The following is an 11,162-nucleotide window of genomic DNA, read 5'->3' as shown; positions in this document are numbered from 1 at the left end:
TTGTATGTTACTTGGTATATGATAATTATTGTAATGATGAGATGATGTTAGTGAGTCCATATACCTTGTTTATTGTGATATGGTATTATTTAAGTACTTGGTGATAAATTATTGGTGCGATTGCATAATTGCAAATATATATTGGTGATGATATGGTGAGCTTTTGTGTGGACATATGCATTATTATTGATTCATATCTTCATGCATACATATTTGGTGATGACGGATATGTTTATATATCCAATTGGTGATGATTTTGGTGATGATGGGTGACGGCCTAAAATATTGGTGATGAACGGTACCGCATGCATATAGGTGTTGTGTCTATGATCATATCATGAGGTGACATGAGTTCTAGTTGTGCAAATTACGTGATGTACTTGTGGTTGTAAGTGATTGATGGTGATGTTCGTATTTGTTGGATTGTTGTGCCATGTTATGATTAATTATGTGAATTGATGAACTCATGGAAGTAGTGGAATTGTGAATGATGATTATTGTTGACGATGTGTTCATTTAATATATTTTGGTAAGACATGAATTGTGGTGATAATGTATGTATGGAATATAAATATCTATTTTGATTCTTACATGACATTGAATTATGCTATGCCTGCTTATCTGTGTTTTTGATTATGTTGATGTAATACTCACCCCCAGTGGTTTTAACCGCCTACTTTCCTGTATGGGTGAGTAGACGCTGTGCAGGACTAGTAGCTTGGTGTTTTCTTGAGGTTGGTGGATAGTGAGAGCTTTCTCCACTATCGGGTCTTAGAGTAGGGTGGCTCTGATCTAGGGTTTTGTCGTTAGCTCTAGATCTTGTTGGATTATTTTGATACTTTGAGATTTTGTCCATGTGTCGGACTTGGAGACTTTATACTTATGTATTTTGAGATCACATGACATGTATGTTGATGTATGAGATTTGGACCCGCTGCGACTGATGAGGTTTTATATACATGCATGTTGACCGTTGATTTGTTTTTGATTTTCTTTGATTTGGTGAAAGTAGCGACTATCTCTTGAATATATGAATTATTCGCATGTTTAATCAAAATTTCCAGTATAGGCAAGCAATCATTGTTCCAGTAGGTTTTTGAGGATTAACAGTAGTTAAACATGCTTAAAGAATCATTTAAGAAAACTCGGATTGTCCCCCAAAGACCCGGAACAAAAGATCAAAGTGACTGAAACTGGACATGTTCGCTTAAGCGACCACCTAGTTCGCTTAAGCGAACAAGTTACAGTAGCAATTCACTTTGTTCGCTTTCTGGTCGCTGACTGGTCGCTCATCAGTTCGCTTAAGCGACTACATGTTCGCTTAAGCGAACGAGTTCCAGTAGCAATCAGAAATCTTCGCTTACTTGCCCGCTCACAGTTCCCTTAGGCAAACAGAACCCAGAAAAACTATGAGTGTTCGCCTACCAGGTCGCTTAAGCGAACCTCTAAGCGAACTTTCACAGGTTTGCAGAAAAAGTTACAGGTTTGGACCCCTTTTCACTCAAAACCCCCAAATTTGATCCCTCATTCCCCAAATGTGTTTCCAAAACATGTTTATAGGTCAATATGACTAAAAAGACTCACAAAGACACAATTAAACTTGAAAACACTTGACATTTGGACTAACTCATCATTTTCACCAAAACACCAACAACAATTCAAATTCTCATCATGAATTCATGAATATGCATACCCAAGCAATGATTCATCAACCACAACATCAATTAACAACCATAGCATCAATTGAACAAGAATCAAATCTCAAATTAACAACAACTTAGCAAAATTCACCAATTGAGCACAATTTTCACAACTTATCATTTTTACATATTTGAACATGTAATTTCACCAGCAATCTTACAATTATCATCAATTCATGCATACAAACATATCATCACAGTTGGAGCACGAATTTAACAACAATTATCCGTTATGCAAAAATTCATACAACATTTGAAATTTCACAAAATGATGATGATTATGATAAAGACTAACCCCCTTACCTTAGATAAAGATTAATCCGAACTTAGGCTTCACTTTAGCTCCTAAGCTCACTCCAATCTTGATTCTTCAAGCTCTCCCTCTTCTCTCTAACACTCGTTTGTAACGCCCACTTTCGTTTAATCGTTATTTAATCGAGTTTAGGCCATTATATTATAATTATATAGTATATGCATGATTTTGATATGTTTTGATGATTTGTGGTGAATTTAGTGATTTGATTGATGACGTGATGAGTTATGAGTTTTGGAGGATTTGATTATGTTATGAGAATTATTTTATTGATAAATAGAATAAAGATTTGAAAATAATATAAAATATTTAGTTGAGGGCTGTTTTGATATTTTAGATAGTTTTGGGGGAGAAAGTGAGATAAGATAAGTATTTTAAGAGGAAATATAAAAGAATAGACCTAGGTTTAGAAAAAACACTTTGTACGTGAAAACTTTTGGAAAAGGGAGAAAAAGCTTAGAGAGGAGCAAGAGACCAAAGAGGGCTGCGATTTCTTCATAACCAGGTAAGGGTGGGACTAATAACTCAGTAACATTAATCTCTGTAATTCTGATGATTAGTTGACAAAGTTAGGATTGATTTAGAGAAGTTTTGGAATTAGGTCAAAACCCTAAAATTTGAGAATAAACGGTAAAACTTGTTTAGATTGATGAAAGAACCGTCCTTTAACCTTAGAATATGTTTAGGATGAATTCTGGAACCAAAACCAAGCTTAGAACAATGTGAATCGACGGATTTTTGTGTTTTTAGGAAGCCTGGCCGTAGCGACATTCATCGCTCGCCACGGCGAGCTATGATCCTCGCCTCGCGAGTGATGAAGTTCATCGCTCGCCACGCGAGCCTTTTCCCTTCGCCTCGCGAGTTGTTTGGTGCAACTCGCCATGGCGAGCAACCCTTCCTCGCCTCGCGAGCTTAGGCAGAGTGCATGTCATATTTTGTAGTTTCGACTTTTTAGTTGGACCTTGAGTGCCTTTAAGTGCCTAAACATACCTAGAGATGATTAGGAATGATTTTAGGACAGGATTGAACCCAAAACAACATTAGTTGGGAATTTGAGTGGTACTCGCCATGGCGAGTGAGAACTCTCGCCTCGCGAGCAAGTCCAGAATGTAGCTGTTTGAGTGGTTGTGCGATCTGTGTCGCACCTTTTGATCAGGAGTGAACCCCTAATTGGTAATGAAACCTTATGATAACGTTTAATGCAGTCTGTAAAGCTATTAAGATATGTTGATATTAATTGAGCATGATTAATGTATTATGCAATATGTGAGATATAATGAAACGATTATGATTCTATTGAATTGCTGTTGATATATTGATATCTCCCTGCTGATATGTGACTTGACTATGCTGCTGCTGTTATTTCACTGAGTATGCAATGTTTATTTATGAATATAATGAAAATGATGACGTTTCGCTTCAAGTTATTGAATGCACATGATTACGATGTTTTGTTGTTAAGAGTCCATGCATAGCATATCATTGAGCTTAGTCCTCACCACGTTTTATTAGGAGCTTTGTCCTCCGCACGATTATTAGGAGCTTTGTCCTCCGCACGATTAAAGTATATTTATACTTATGATGACGATTGGTACCACATGCATGTACGGAGTCTAGGAGCATTGTCACATTGTCATGTCTAGTATGCTTTGTTGATGATGATTGATTATGTGATTACGTGATAATGTTATGTTGTTGATGATGATTGATTATGTGATTACGTGATAAATGCTTATTAAGGATACAATGATGATTATGTTTAAAATGATTATGATCAAGATTGATTAGGATGTTAATTTATGATTCTTAATTGCATTGATTAACGCTATTCTATTATGAAATCTCACCCCTTCTGTTTGAATGTTACCTCGACCGTGGGTAACGTGCAGGTGATCGAGCTTAGTGTGCTGTTTCCGTCGTGAGTGGCCTTGCCTTCACTGTGTCGTCTAGGTCGCTCTGATACGTAACGGGATGGGGCTTTATGATTATGCATGCTTCATTCTATTATGTAACGCCCCATTTTTATTTAATTACTTTTAGTTGATTTAAAGTCTTTTATATGATTTTTAAATGATTTACGTTGATTTTGTGGTGTGGTATATTTTATTAAATGACTATTTTATTATTTAATAGAATAAGTGAGAAATAGGATTTAATTGGAGTTTGGGGGTTATACGAGAATTAAGTAAACTTAGGGGGAGTAAAGTGAATATTGGGAGATTATATTTATTAAAGAATTAGAAAATAGAAGTGGGGGAAGCAGTTTTTACGTACAACAGAGGAAAGGGAGAAAAGTCAAGAAAAGGGAAGAGAACCAAGAAGGGCTGCGATTTCGATTATCTAAGGTAAGGGTGAGGCTAACTTACATTAATTTTAGTGTATATGATTCTGATTATGTTTTAACAAAAGTTATGAATAAATTTGGAGAATTGGGAATTAGGGTTATGATGAGAATTGATGATTAAATGATGGAATTAGGGTGAATTGATGTAGAAATGATGAACAGACCTTAAATGTTTCATATATTGATGTTTAGAATCAGTTTTACGGTTAGAACAATGGGTTTGGGTGAATTTTTGAGAAAAACTGTAACCTGGCCGTACTGTTATTCATCGCTCGCCTCCCGAGTGATGATCCTCGCCATAGCGAGTGATGAAGATCATCGCTCGCCTCGCGAGCAGGAGTTGTTCGCCTCGCGAGTTGCATTTCGCAGCTCGCCATAGCGAGCAAGTTTACTCGCCGTGGCGAGTGTGGGCAGAGAGCTTGCAAGATTCTGTGTTTTTGAGCTGTGAGTTTAACCTTAGGTGTTTGTGAGGGCTTGAACATGTACCTTAATGATTAGGCAAAGTTTTAGAATGAGTTTGAACTCGGAATAGGGTCAGAATGGATTCTAGAGTGTTTTACCCTAACTCGCCGTGGCGAGTAGAGGCTCTCGCCTCGCGAGCTAGTGCTTGACAGACTGCGTTGTTCAGGATTTCATGTGACTTTGTCGCACGAGAGGCTGTGAGTTGAACCTTGAGATAGCAATGAAAGATATATAGGATTTAAATGATGAACTGTGGAGCTGGATAGGGTAAATTGAGGTTATTAATGTGATAAAAATTGTATAAGTAATACTTGGATTATGTGAAAATGCTAGACATCGTTGGATTGTATAAGATATTGTTATATCATGCTGTTGTATACTGTTGTGTTGTTGTTGATTGATTATGATTGTTAATGATCGCTGGTTTATACTTAACTGCATTCAATTAGAATGTACAATGTGTTAGTTCGAGTTGTAAGTGGCGAGTTGTCGTTCTAAGTAACGGAGTCATAGGTTGTTGATGTTGATCAAGTTGGGGAGTGAGTCATAGTTATTATGCACGGTCGTTGTCGTTGCCTATGTTGTCGTAGTCGTAGTTGAGTTGTATGCTGATATACACAAGTTGAGTCCTTCATGATTAGGAATCTGTTGAGGGCTTATGCCCTGGAATGCTATGTCATTCAACTGTTGAGGGCTTATGCCCTGGAATGCTATGTCATTCAACTGTTGAGGGCTTATGCCCTGGAATGCTTTGTCATTCAAACTGTTGAGGGCTCATGCCCTGGAATGCCTTGTCATTCAAATTGTTGGGGGCTTATGCCCCGGAATGCTTAGTCATTCAACCCGTTGAAATTAGTACCACGTTGTTGTTGTTGTAGATGTTGTTGAGCGAGTTGGTGTTGTAGATGTTGTTGAGAGAGTTGTTGTGGTTGATGTTGTTGAGTGTTGTTGAATGAGCTGTTGTAGTCGTTGATAAATACTGATGTGTCGTTGTTGTTGATTGGATTAGTAAGTGTTATTAAAATTGAAGAAGTAAGAATATTATCATTGGGTATATGTTGTTAATTATGTTATTTAATTAAGTTGATGATTTATATATATATATATTATTATTGTTTGTGAATCTCACCCCTTCTGCTTGGAATTGTTGCCCTTCGTATGGGTAACTTGCAGGTATTGAAGAATATTAGAAGGGGTGGCTCAAGTGTCTTAGGGCTCTGATATGTAACGGGATGGGATATCGTTGTCATGTTTTCATTCCTTATGTATCATTATGAACCTGTTCATATTGATTTTAATCATTAAAGATATTTTGTTGAGGCCAAGTGCCAAGGATTTATTTGAAGGATGTTTAAGGTTGAAAATTCTTCCCGCTGCGATGAATTGATATGTTTTAATGAACTATTATTTAATGAATAGCATTTTATCCTATTCAAGAATTTTTGAAAAGCAGTGTAACACTCCGTTGTTGATTTAACTCTGATTTTACTTATTAATATAACTGTTGGGAAGTCGGGGTGTTACATATTACGTGACTTTTATGCTATTTATGATTATGAACTAATTTCTTTTAAGATTTAAGATGAGGCCTGCGTGCCAAAACGTTTTATGACTATGACATAATTTCCGCTGCGATGTTTAAGATATTTGGTTAAATCATTATTTAACTGTTTTGGATTATGTTTATGTGATATCCCGTTGTTTACGATGCTTACTCTGATAAATGTTTTAAGAAAATTTCATATTGGGAAAACGGGGTGTTACAATTGGTATCAGAGCAGGTCGGTCCGTCCGGTCAATTAGAAGAGTCGTGTCGAGTCTTAGTAAGATTATATTACTATCTTATACTGTTGTTGCTACTTTTGTAGAATATCAGAAATGGCTGGAAGAAACGATGTTGCGTTAGCTGCTGCTCTACAAGCTGTTGCCCAAGCTGTGGGACAACAACCTAACGTGAATGCTGGTGCAAATGCTGAAGCTAGAATGTTGGAGACGTTCATGAAGAAGAACCCTCCGGCTTTCAAAGGACGTTATGACCCTGATGGAGCCCAGACGTGGCTTAAAGAGATTGAGAGGATTTTCCGAGTTATGCAGTGCACGGAGGATCAGAAAGTGCGGTTTGGTACTCATCAGCTGGCCGAGGAAGCTGATGACTGGTGGGTTGCTCTTCTGCCTACCCTTGGGCAGGAGGGAGCTGTTGTGACTTGGGCTGTTTTCAGGAGAGAGTTCCTGAGAAGATACTTTCCGGAAGATGTTCGCGGGAAGAAGGAGATCGAGTTCCTTGAATTGAAGCAAGGAAACATGTCTGTGACAGAGTATGCTGCCAAGTTCGTGGAGCTGTCGAAGTTCTACCCGCACTATACTGCTGAGAATGCTGAGTTCTCGAGATGCATCAAGTTCGAGAACGGTTTGAGGCCCGACATTAAGAGGGCGATTGGGTACCAACAGCTGAGAGTTTTTCAGGATTTGGTTAATAGCTGCAGGATCTACGAAGAGGATACGAAGGCTCACTACAAGGTAGTGAATGAAAGGAAGGGCAAGGGACAGCAGAGTCGTCCTAAGCCGTACAGTGCCCCCGCTGACAAAGGGAAACAGAAGATGGTCGATGTTAGGCGGCCTAAGAAGAAGGATGCTGCAGAGATTGTGTGCTTCAATTGTGGTGAGAAAGGCCACAAGAGCAACGCCTGTCCTGAGGAAATCTAGAAGTGTGTCCGGTGTGGTAAGAAGGGTCATGTGGTGGCTGATTGCAATCGTACAGACATTGTTTGCTTTAATTGCAACGGAGAGGGTCACATTAGTTCACAGTGTACTCAGCCTAAGAGGGCGCCGACTACTGGTAGGGTCTTTGCTTTGACTGGGACTCAGACAGAGAATGAGGATCGTTTGATCAGAGGTACTTGCTATATTAATAATACTCCTTTAGTTGCTATTATTGATACTGGTGCTACGCATTGTTTTATTGCTTTCGATTGTGTTTCTGCCTTGGGTCTTGATTTGTCTGATATGAATGGAGAGATGGTTGTCGAAACTCCAGCTAAGGGTTCGGTGACTACTTCTCTCGTATGTTTGAAATGTCCTTTGTCTATGTTTGGTCGTGATTTTGAAATGGATTTAGTTTGTCTACCTTTGAGTGGTATGGATGTGATTTTGGGTATGAACTGGTTAGAGTACAACCACGTTCTTATTAATTGTTTTAGCAAGTCAGTGCATTTCTCTTCCGTCGAAGAGGAAAGTGGTGCGAAGTTTTTATCTACTAAGCAGGTAAAGCAACTGGAACGCGACGGTATCTTGATGTTTTCGTTAATGGCTACTTTATCTATTGAGAATCAAGCAGTGATTGATAGGTTACCGGTGGTGTGTGAATTTCCTGAAGTTTTTCCAGATGAGATTCCTGATGTGCCTCCAGAGAGAGAAGTTGAGTTTTCTATTGATCTTGTTCCTGGAACGAAGCCGGTCTCGATGGCACCTTATCGTATGTCTGCTTCTGAGTTATCTGAGTTGAAGAAACAGTTGGAAGACTTGCTTGAGAAGAAGTTTGTTAGACCGAGTGTTTCACCTTGGGGAGCGCCGGTTTTGTTAGTAAAGAAGAAAGATGGTAGTATGAGGCTATGTATTGATTATCGACAGTTGAACAAGGTAACTATCAAGAATAGGTATCCACTTCCGAGAATTGATGATTTGATGGATCAGCTAGTGGGTGCACGTGTTTTTAGCAAGATTGATTTGAGGTCAGGATATCACCAGATTAAAGTAAAGGATGAAGATATACAGAAGACAGCTTTCAGAACGCGTTATGGTCACTATGAATATAAAGTTATGCCTTTTTGTGTTATCAATGCACCTGGAGTGTTTATGGAGTATATGAATCGCATCTTCCATGCATTTTTGGACCGGTTTGTGGTTGTGTTTATCGACGATATTTTGATTTACTCCAAGACTGAAGAAGAACATGCTGAGCATCTGAAGATTGTTTTGCAAGTGTTGAAAGAGAAGAAGCTTTATGCTAAATTGTCTAAGTGTGAATTCTGGTTGAAAGAAGTGAGTTTTCTAGGCCATGTTATTTCTGGAGATGGTATTGCTGTGGATCCGTCTAAAGTTGAAGCGGTATCACAGTGGGAGACTCCTAAGTCAGTTACTGAGATTAGAAGTTTCTTGGGTTTAGCTGGTTACTATAGAAGGTTTATTGAAGGGTTTTCTAAGTTAGCTCTTCCGCTAACGCAGTTGACTTGTAAAGGTAAAACTTTTGTGTGGGACGTCCATTGTGAGAAAAGTTTCGGTGAATTGAAGAAACGTTTGACGACTGCTCCAGTTTTGATTTTGCCGAAGCCCGAAGAACCTTTTGTGGTGTATTGTGATGCGTCCAAGTTGGGTTTAGGAGGTGTACTTATGCAAGAAGGTAAAGTTGATGTAAAGCTAATGTTGTTGCAGATGCCTTGAGTAGGAAGACATTGCATATGTCCGCCATGATGGTCAGAGAGTTCGAGTTGCTTGAACAGTTTAGAGATATGAGTTTGGTTTGCGAATGGTCACCTCAGAGTGTGAAACTGGGTATGCTGAAGATTGATAGTGAATTTCTGAAAAGCATCAAGGAAGCACAGAAAGTTGATGTAAAGTTTGTGGACTTGTTGGTTGCTAGAGATCAGACTGAAGACGGTGATTTTAAAATCGACAATCAAGGTGTGTTGAGATTCCGAGGAAGAATTTGTATCCCAGACAATGAAGAGATTAAGAAGATGATTCTTGAAGAGAGTCGTAGAAGTAGCTTGAGTATTCATCCGGGAGCTACGAAGATGTATCATGATTTAAAGAAGATTTTCTGGTGGTCTGGTTTGAAACGAGATGTGGCACAGTTTGTGTATTCCTGTTTAGTTTGTCAGAAGTCGAAAGTTGAGCATCAGAAACCTGCTGGGATGATGGTACCTTTAGACGTGCCAGAATGGAAATGGGATAGTATATCGATGGATTTTGTGACGAGTTTGCCGAATACTCCGAGAGGGAACGACGCAATTTGGGTTATTGTTGATAGGTTGACGAAGTCAACTCATTTTCTACCTATTAATATTAGTTTTCCCGTTGCCCAGTTGGCAGAGATTTATATCAAGGAGATTGTGAAGTTGCATGGTGTTCCTTCGAGCATCTTGTCAGATAGAGATCCAAGATTTACTTCTAGATTTTGGAAAAGTTTGCAAGAGGCCTTGGGTTCGAAGTTGAGATTGAGTTCGGCGTATCATCCACAGACAAATGGTCAGTCGGAGAGGACAATTCAGTCGCTAGAGGATTTGTTGAGAATTTGTGTTCTTGAGCAAGGAGGAACTTGGGATATTCATCTTCCGTTGATCGAGTTCACTTATAATAATAGTTACCATTCTAGTATTGGAATGGCACCGTTCGAGGCTTTGTATGGTCGGAGATGCAGAACTCCGTTGTGTTGGTTTGAATCAGGAGAAAGAGTGGTCTTAGGACCAGAGATTGTTTAGCAAACTACTGAGAAAGTTCAGATGATCCAAGAGAAAATGAAAGCGTCGCAGAGTCGACAAAAGAGTTATCATGATAAGCGTAGAAAAGATCTTGAATTTCAGGAAGGAGACCACGTGTTTTTGAGAGTCACTCCTATGACTGGTGTAGGACGTGCTTTGAAGTCAAAGAAGTTGACCCCGAAGTTCATTGGTCCGTATCAGATATTGGAAAGAGTTGGAACGGTGGCTTACCGAGTGGGTTTACCGCCGCACCTTGCGAATTTGCACAACGTTTTCCATGTGTCGCAACTTCGAAAGTATGTTCCGGATCCATCTCATGTAATCCAAAGTGACGATGTGCAAGTTAGAGACAACCTTACGGTAGAGACTTTACCGGTGAGGATTGATGATCGTAAAGTGAAGACGTTGAGAGGCAAGGAGATACCTCTCGTGAGAGTCGTTTGGACGGGAGCGACTGGTGAAAGCTTGACGTGGGAGCTTGAGAGTAAGATGCTGGAGTCTTATCCAGAGTTGTTTGCTTGAGGTAAATTTTCGAGGACGAAAATCTTTTAAGTGGGGGAGAGTTGTAACGCCCACTTTCGTTTAATCGTTATTTAATCGAGTTTAGGCCATTATATTATAATTATATAGTATATGCATGATTTTGATATGTTTTGATGATTTGTGGTGAATTTAGTGATTTGATTGATGACGTGATGAGTTATGAGTTTTGGAGGATTTGATTATGTTATGAGAATTATTTTATTGATAAATAGAATAAAGATTTGAAAATAATATAAAATATTTAGTTGAGGGCTGTTTTGATATTTTAGATAGTTTTGGGGGAGAAAGTGAGATAAGATAAGTATTTTAAGAGGAAATATAAA

Source organism: Medicago truncatula, chromosome 3, assembly GCF_003473485.1.
Source record: "Medicago truncatula cultivar Jemalong A17 chromosome 3, MtrunA17r5.0-ANR, whole genome shotgun sequence".
Lineage (NCBI taxonomy): Eukaryota > Viridiplantae > Streptophyta > Magnoliopsida > Fabales > Fabaceae > Medicago > Medicago truncatula.
This window is presented reverse-complemented; position numbering follows the sequence as displayed.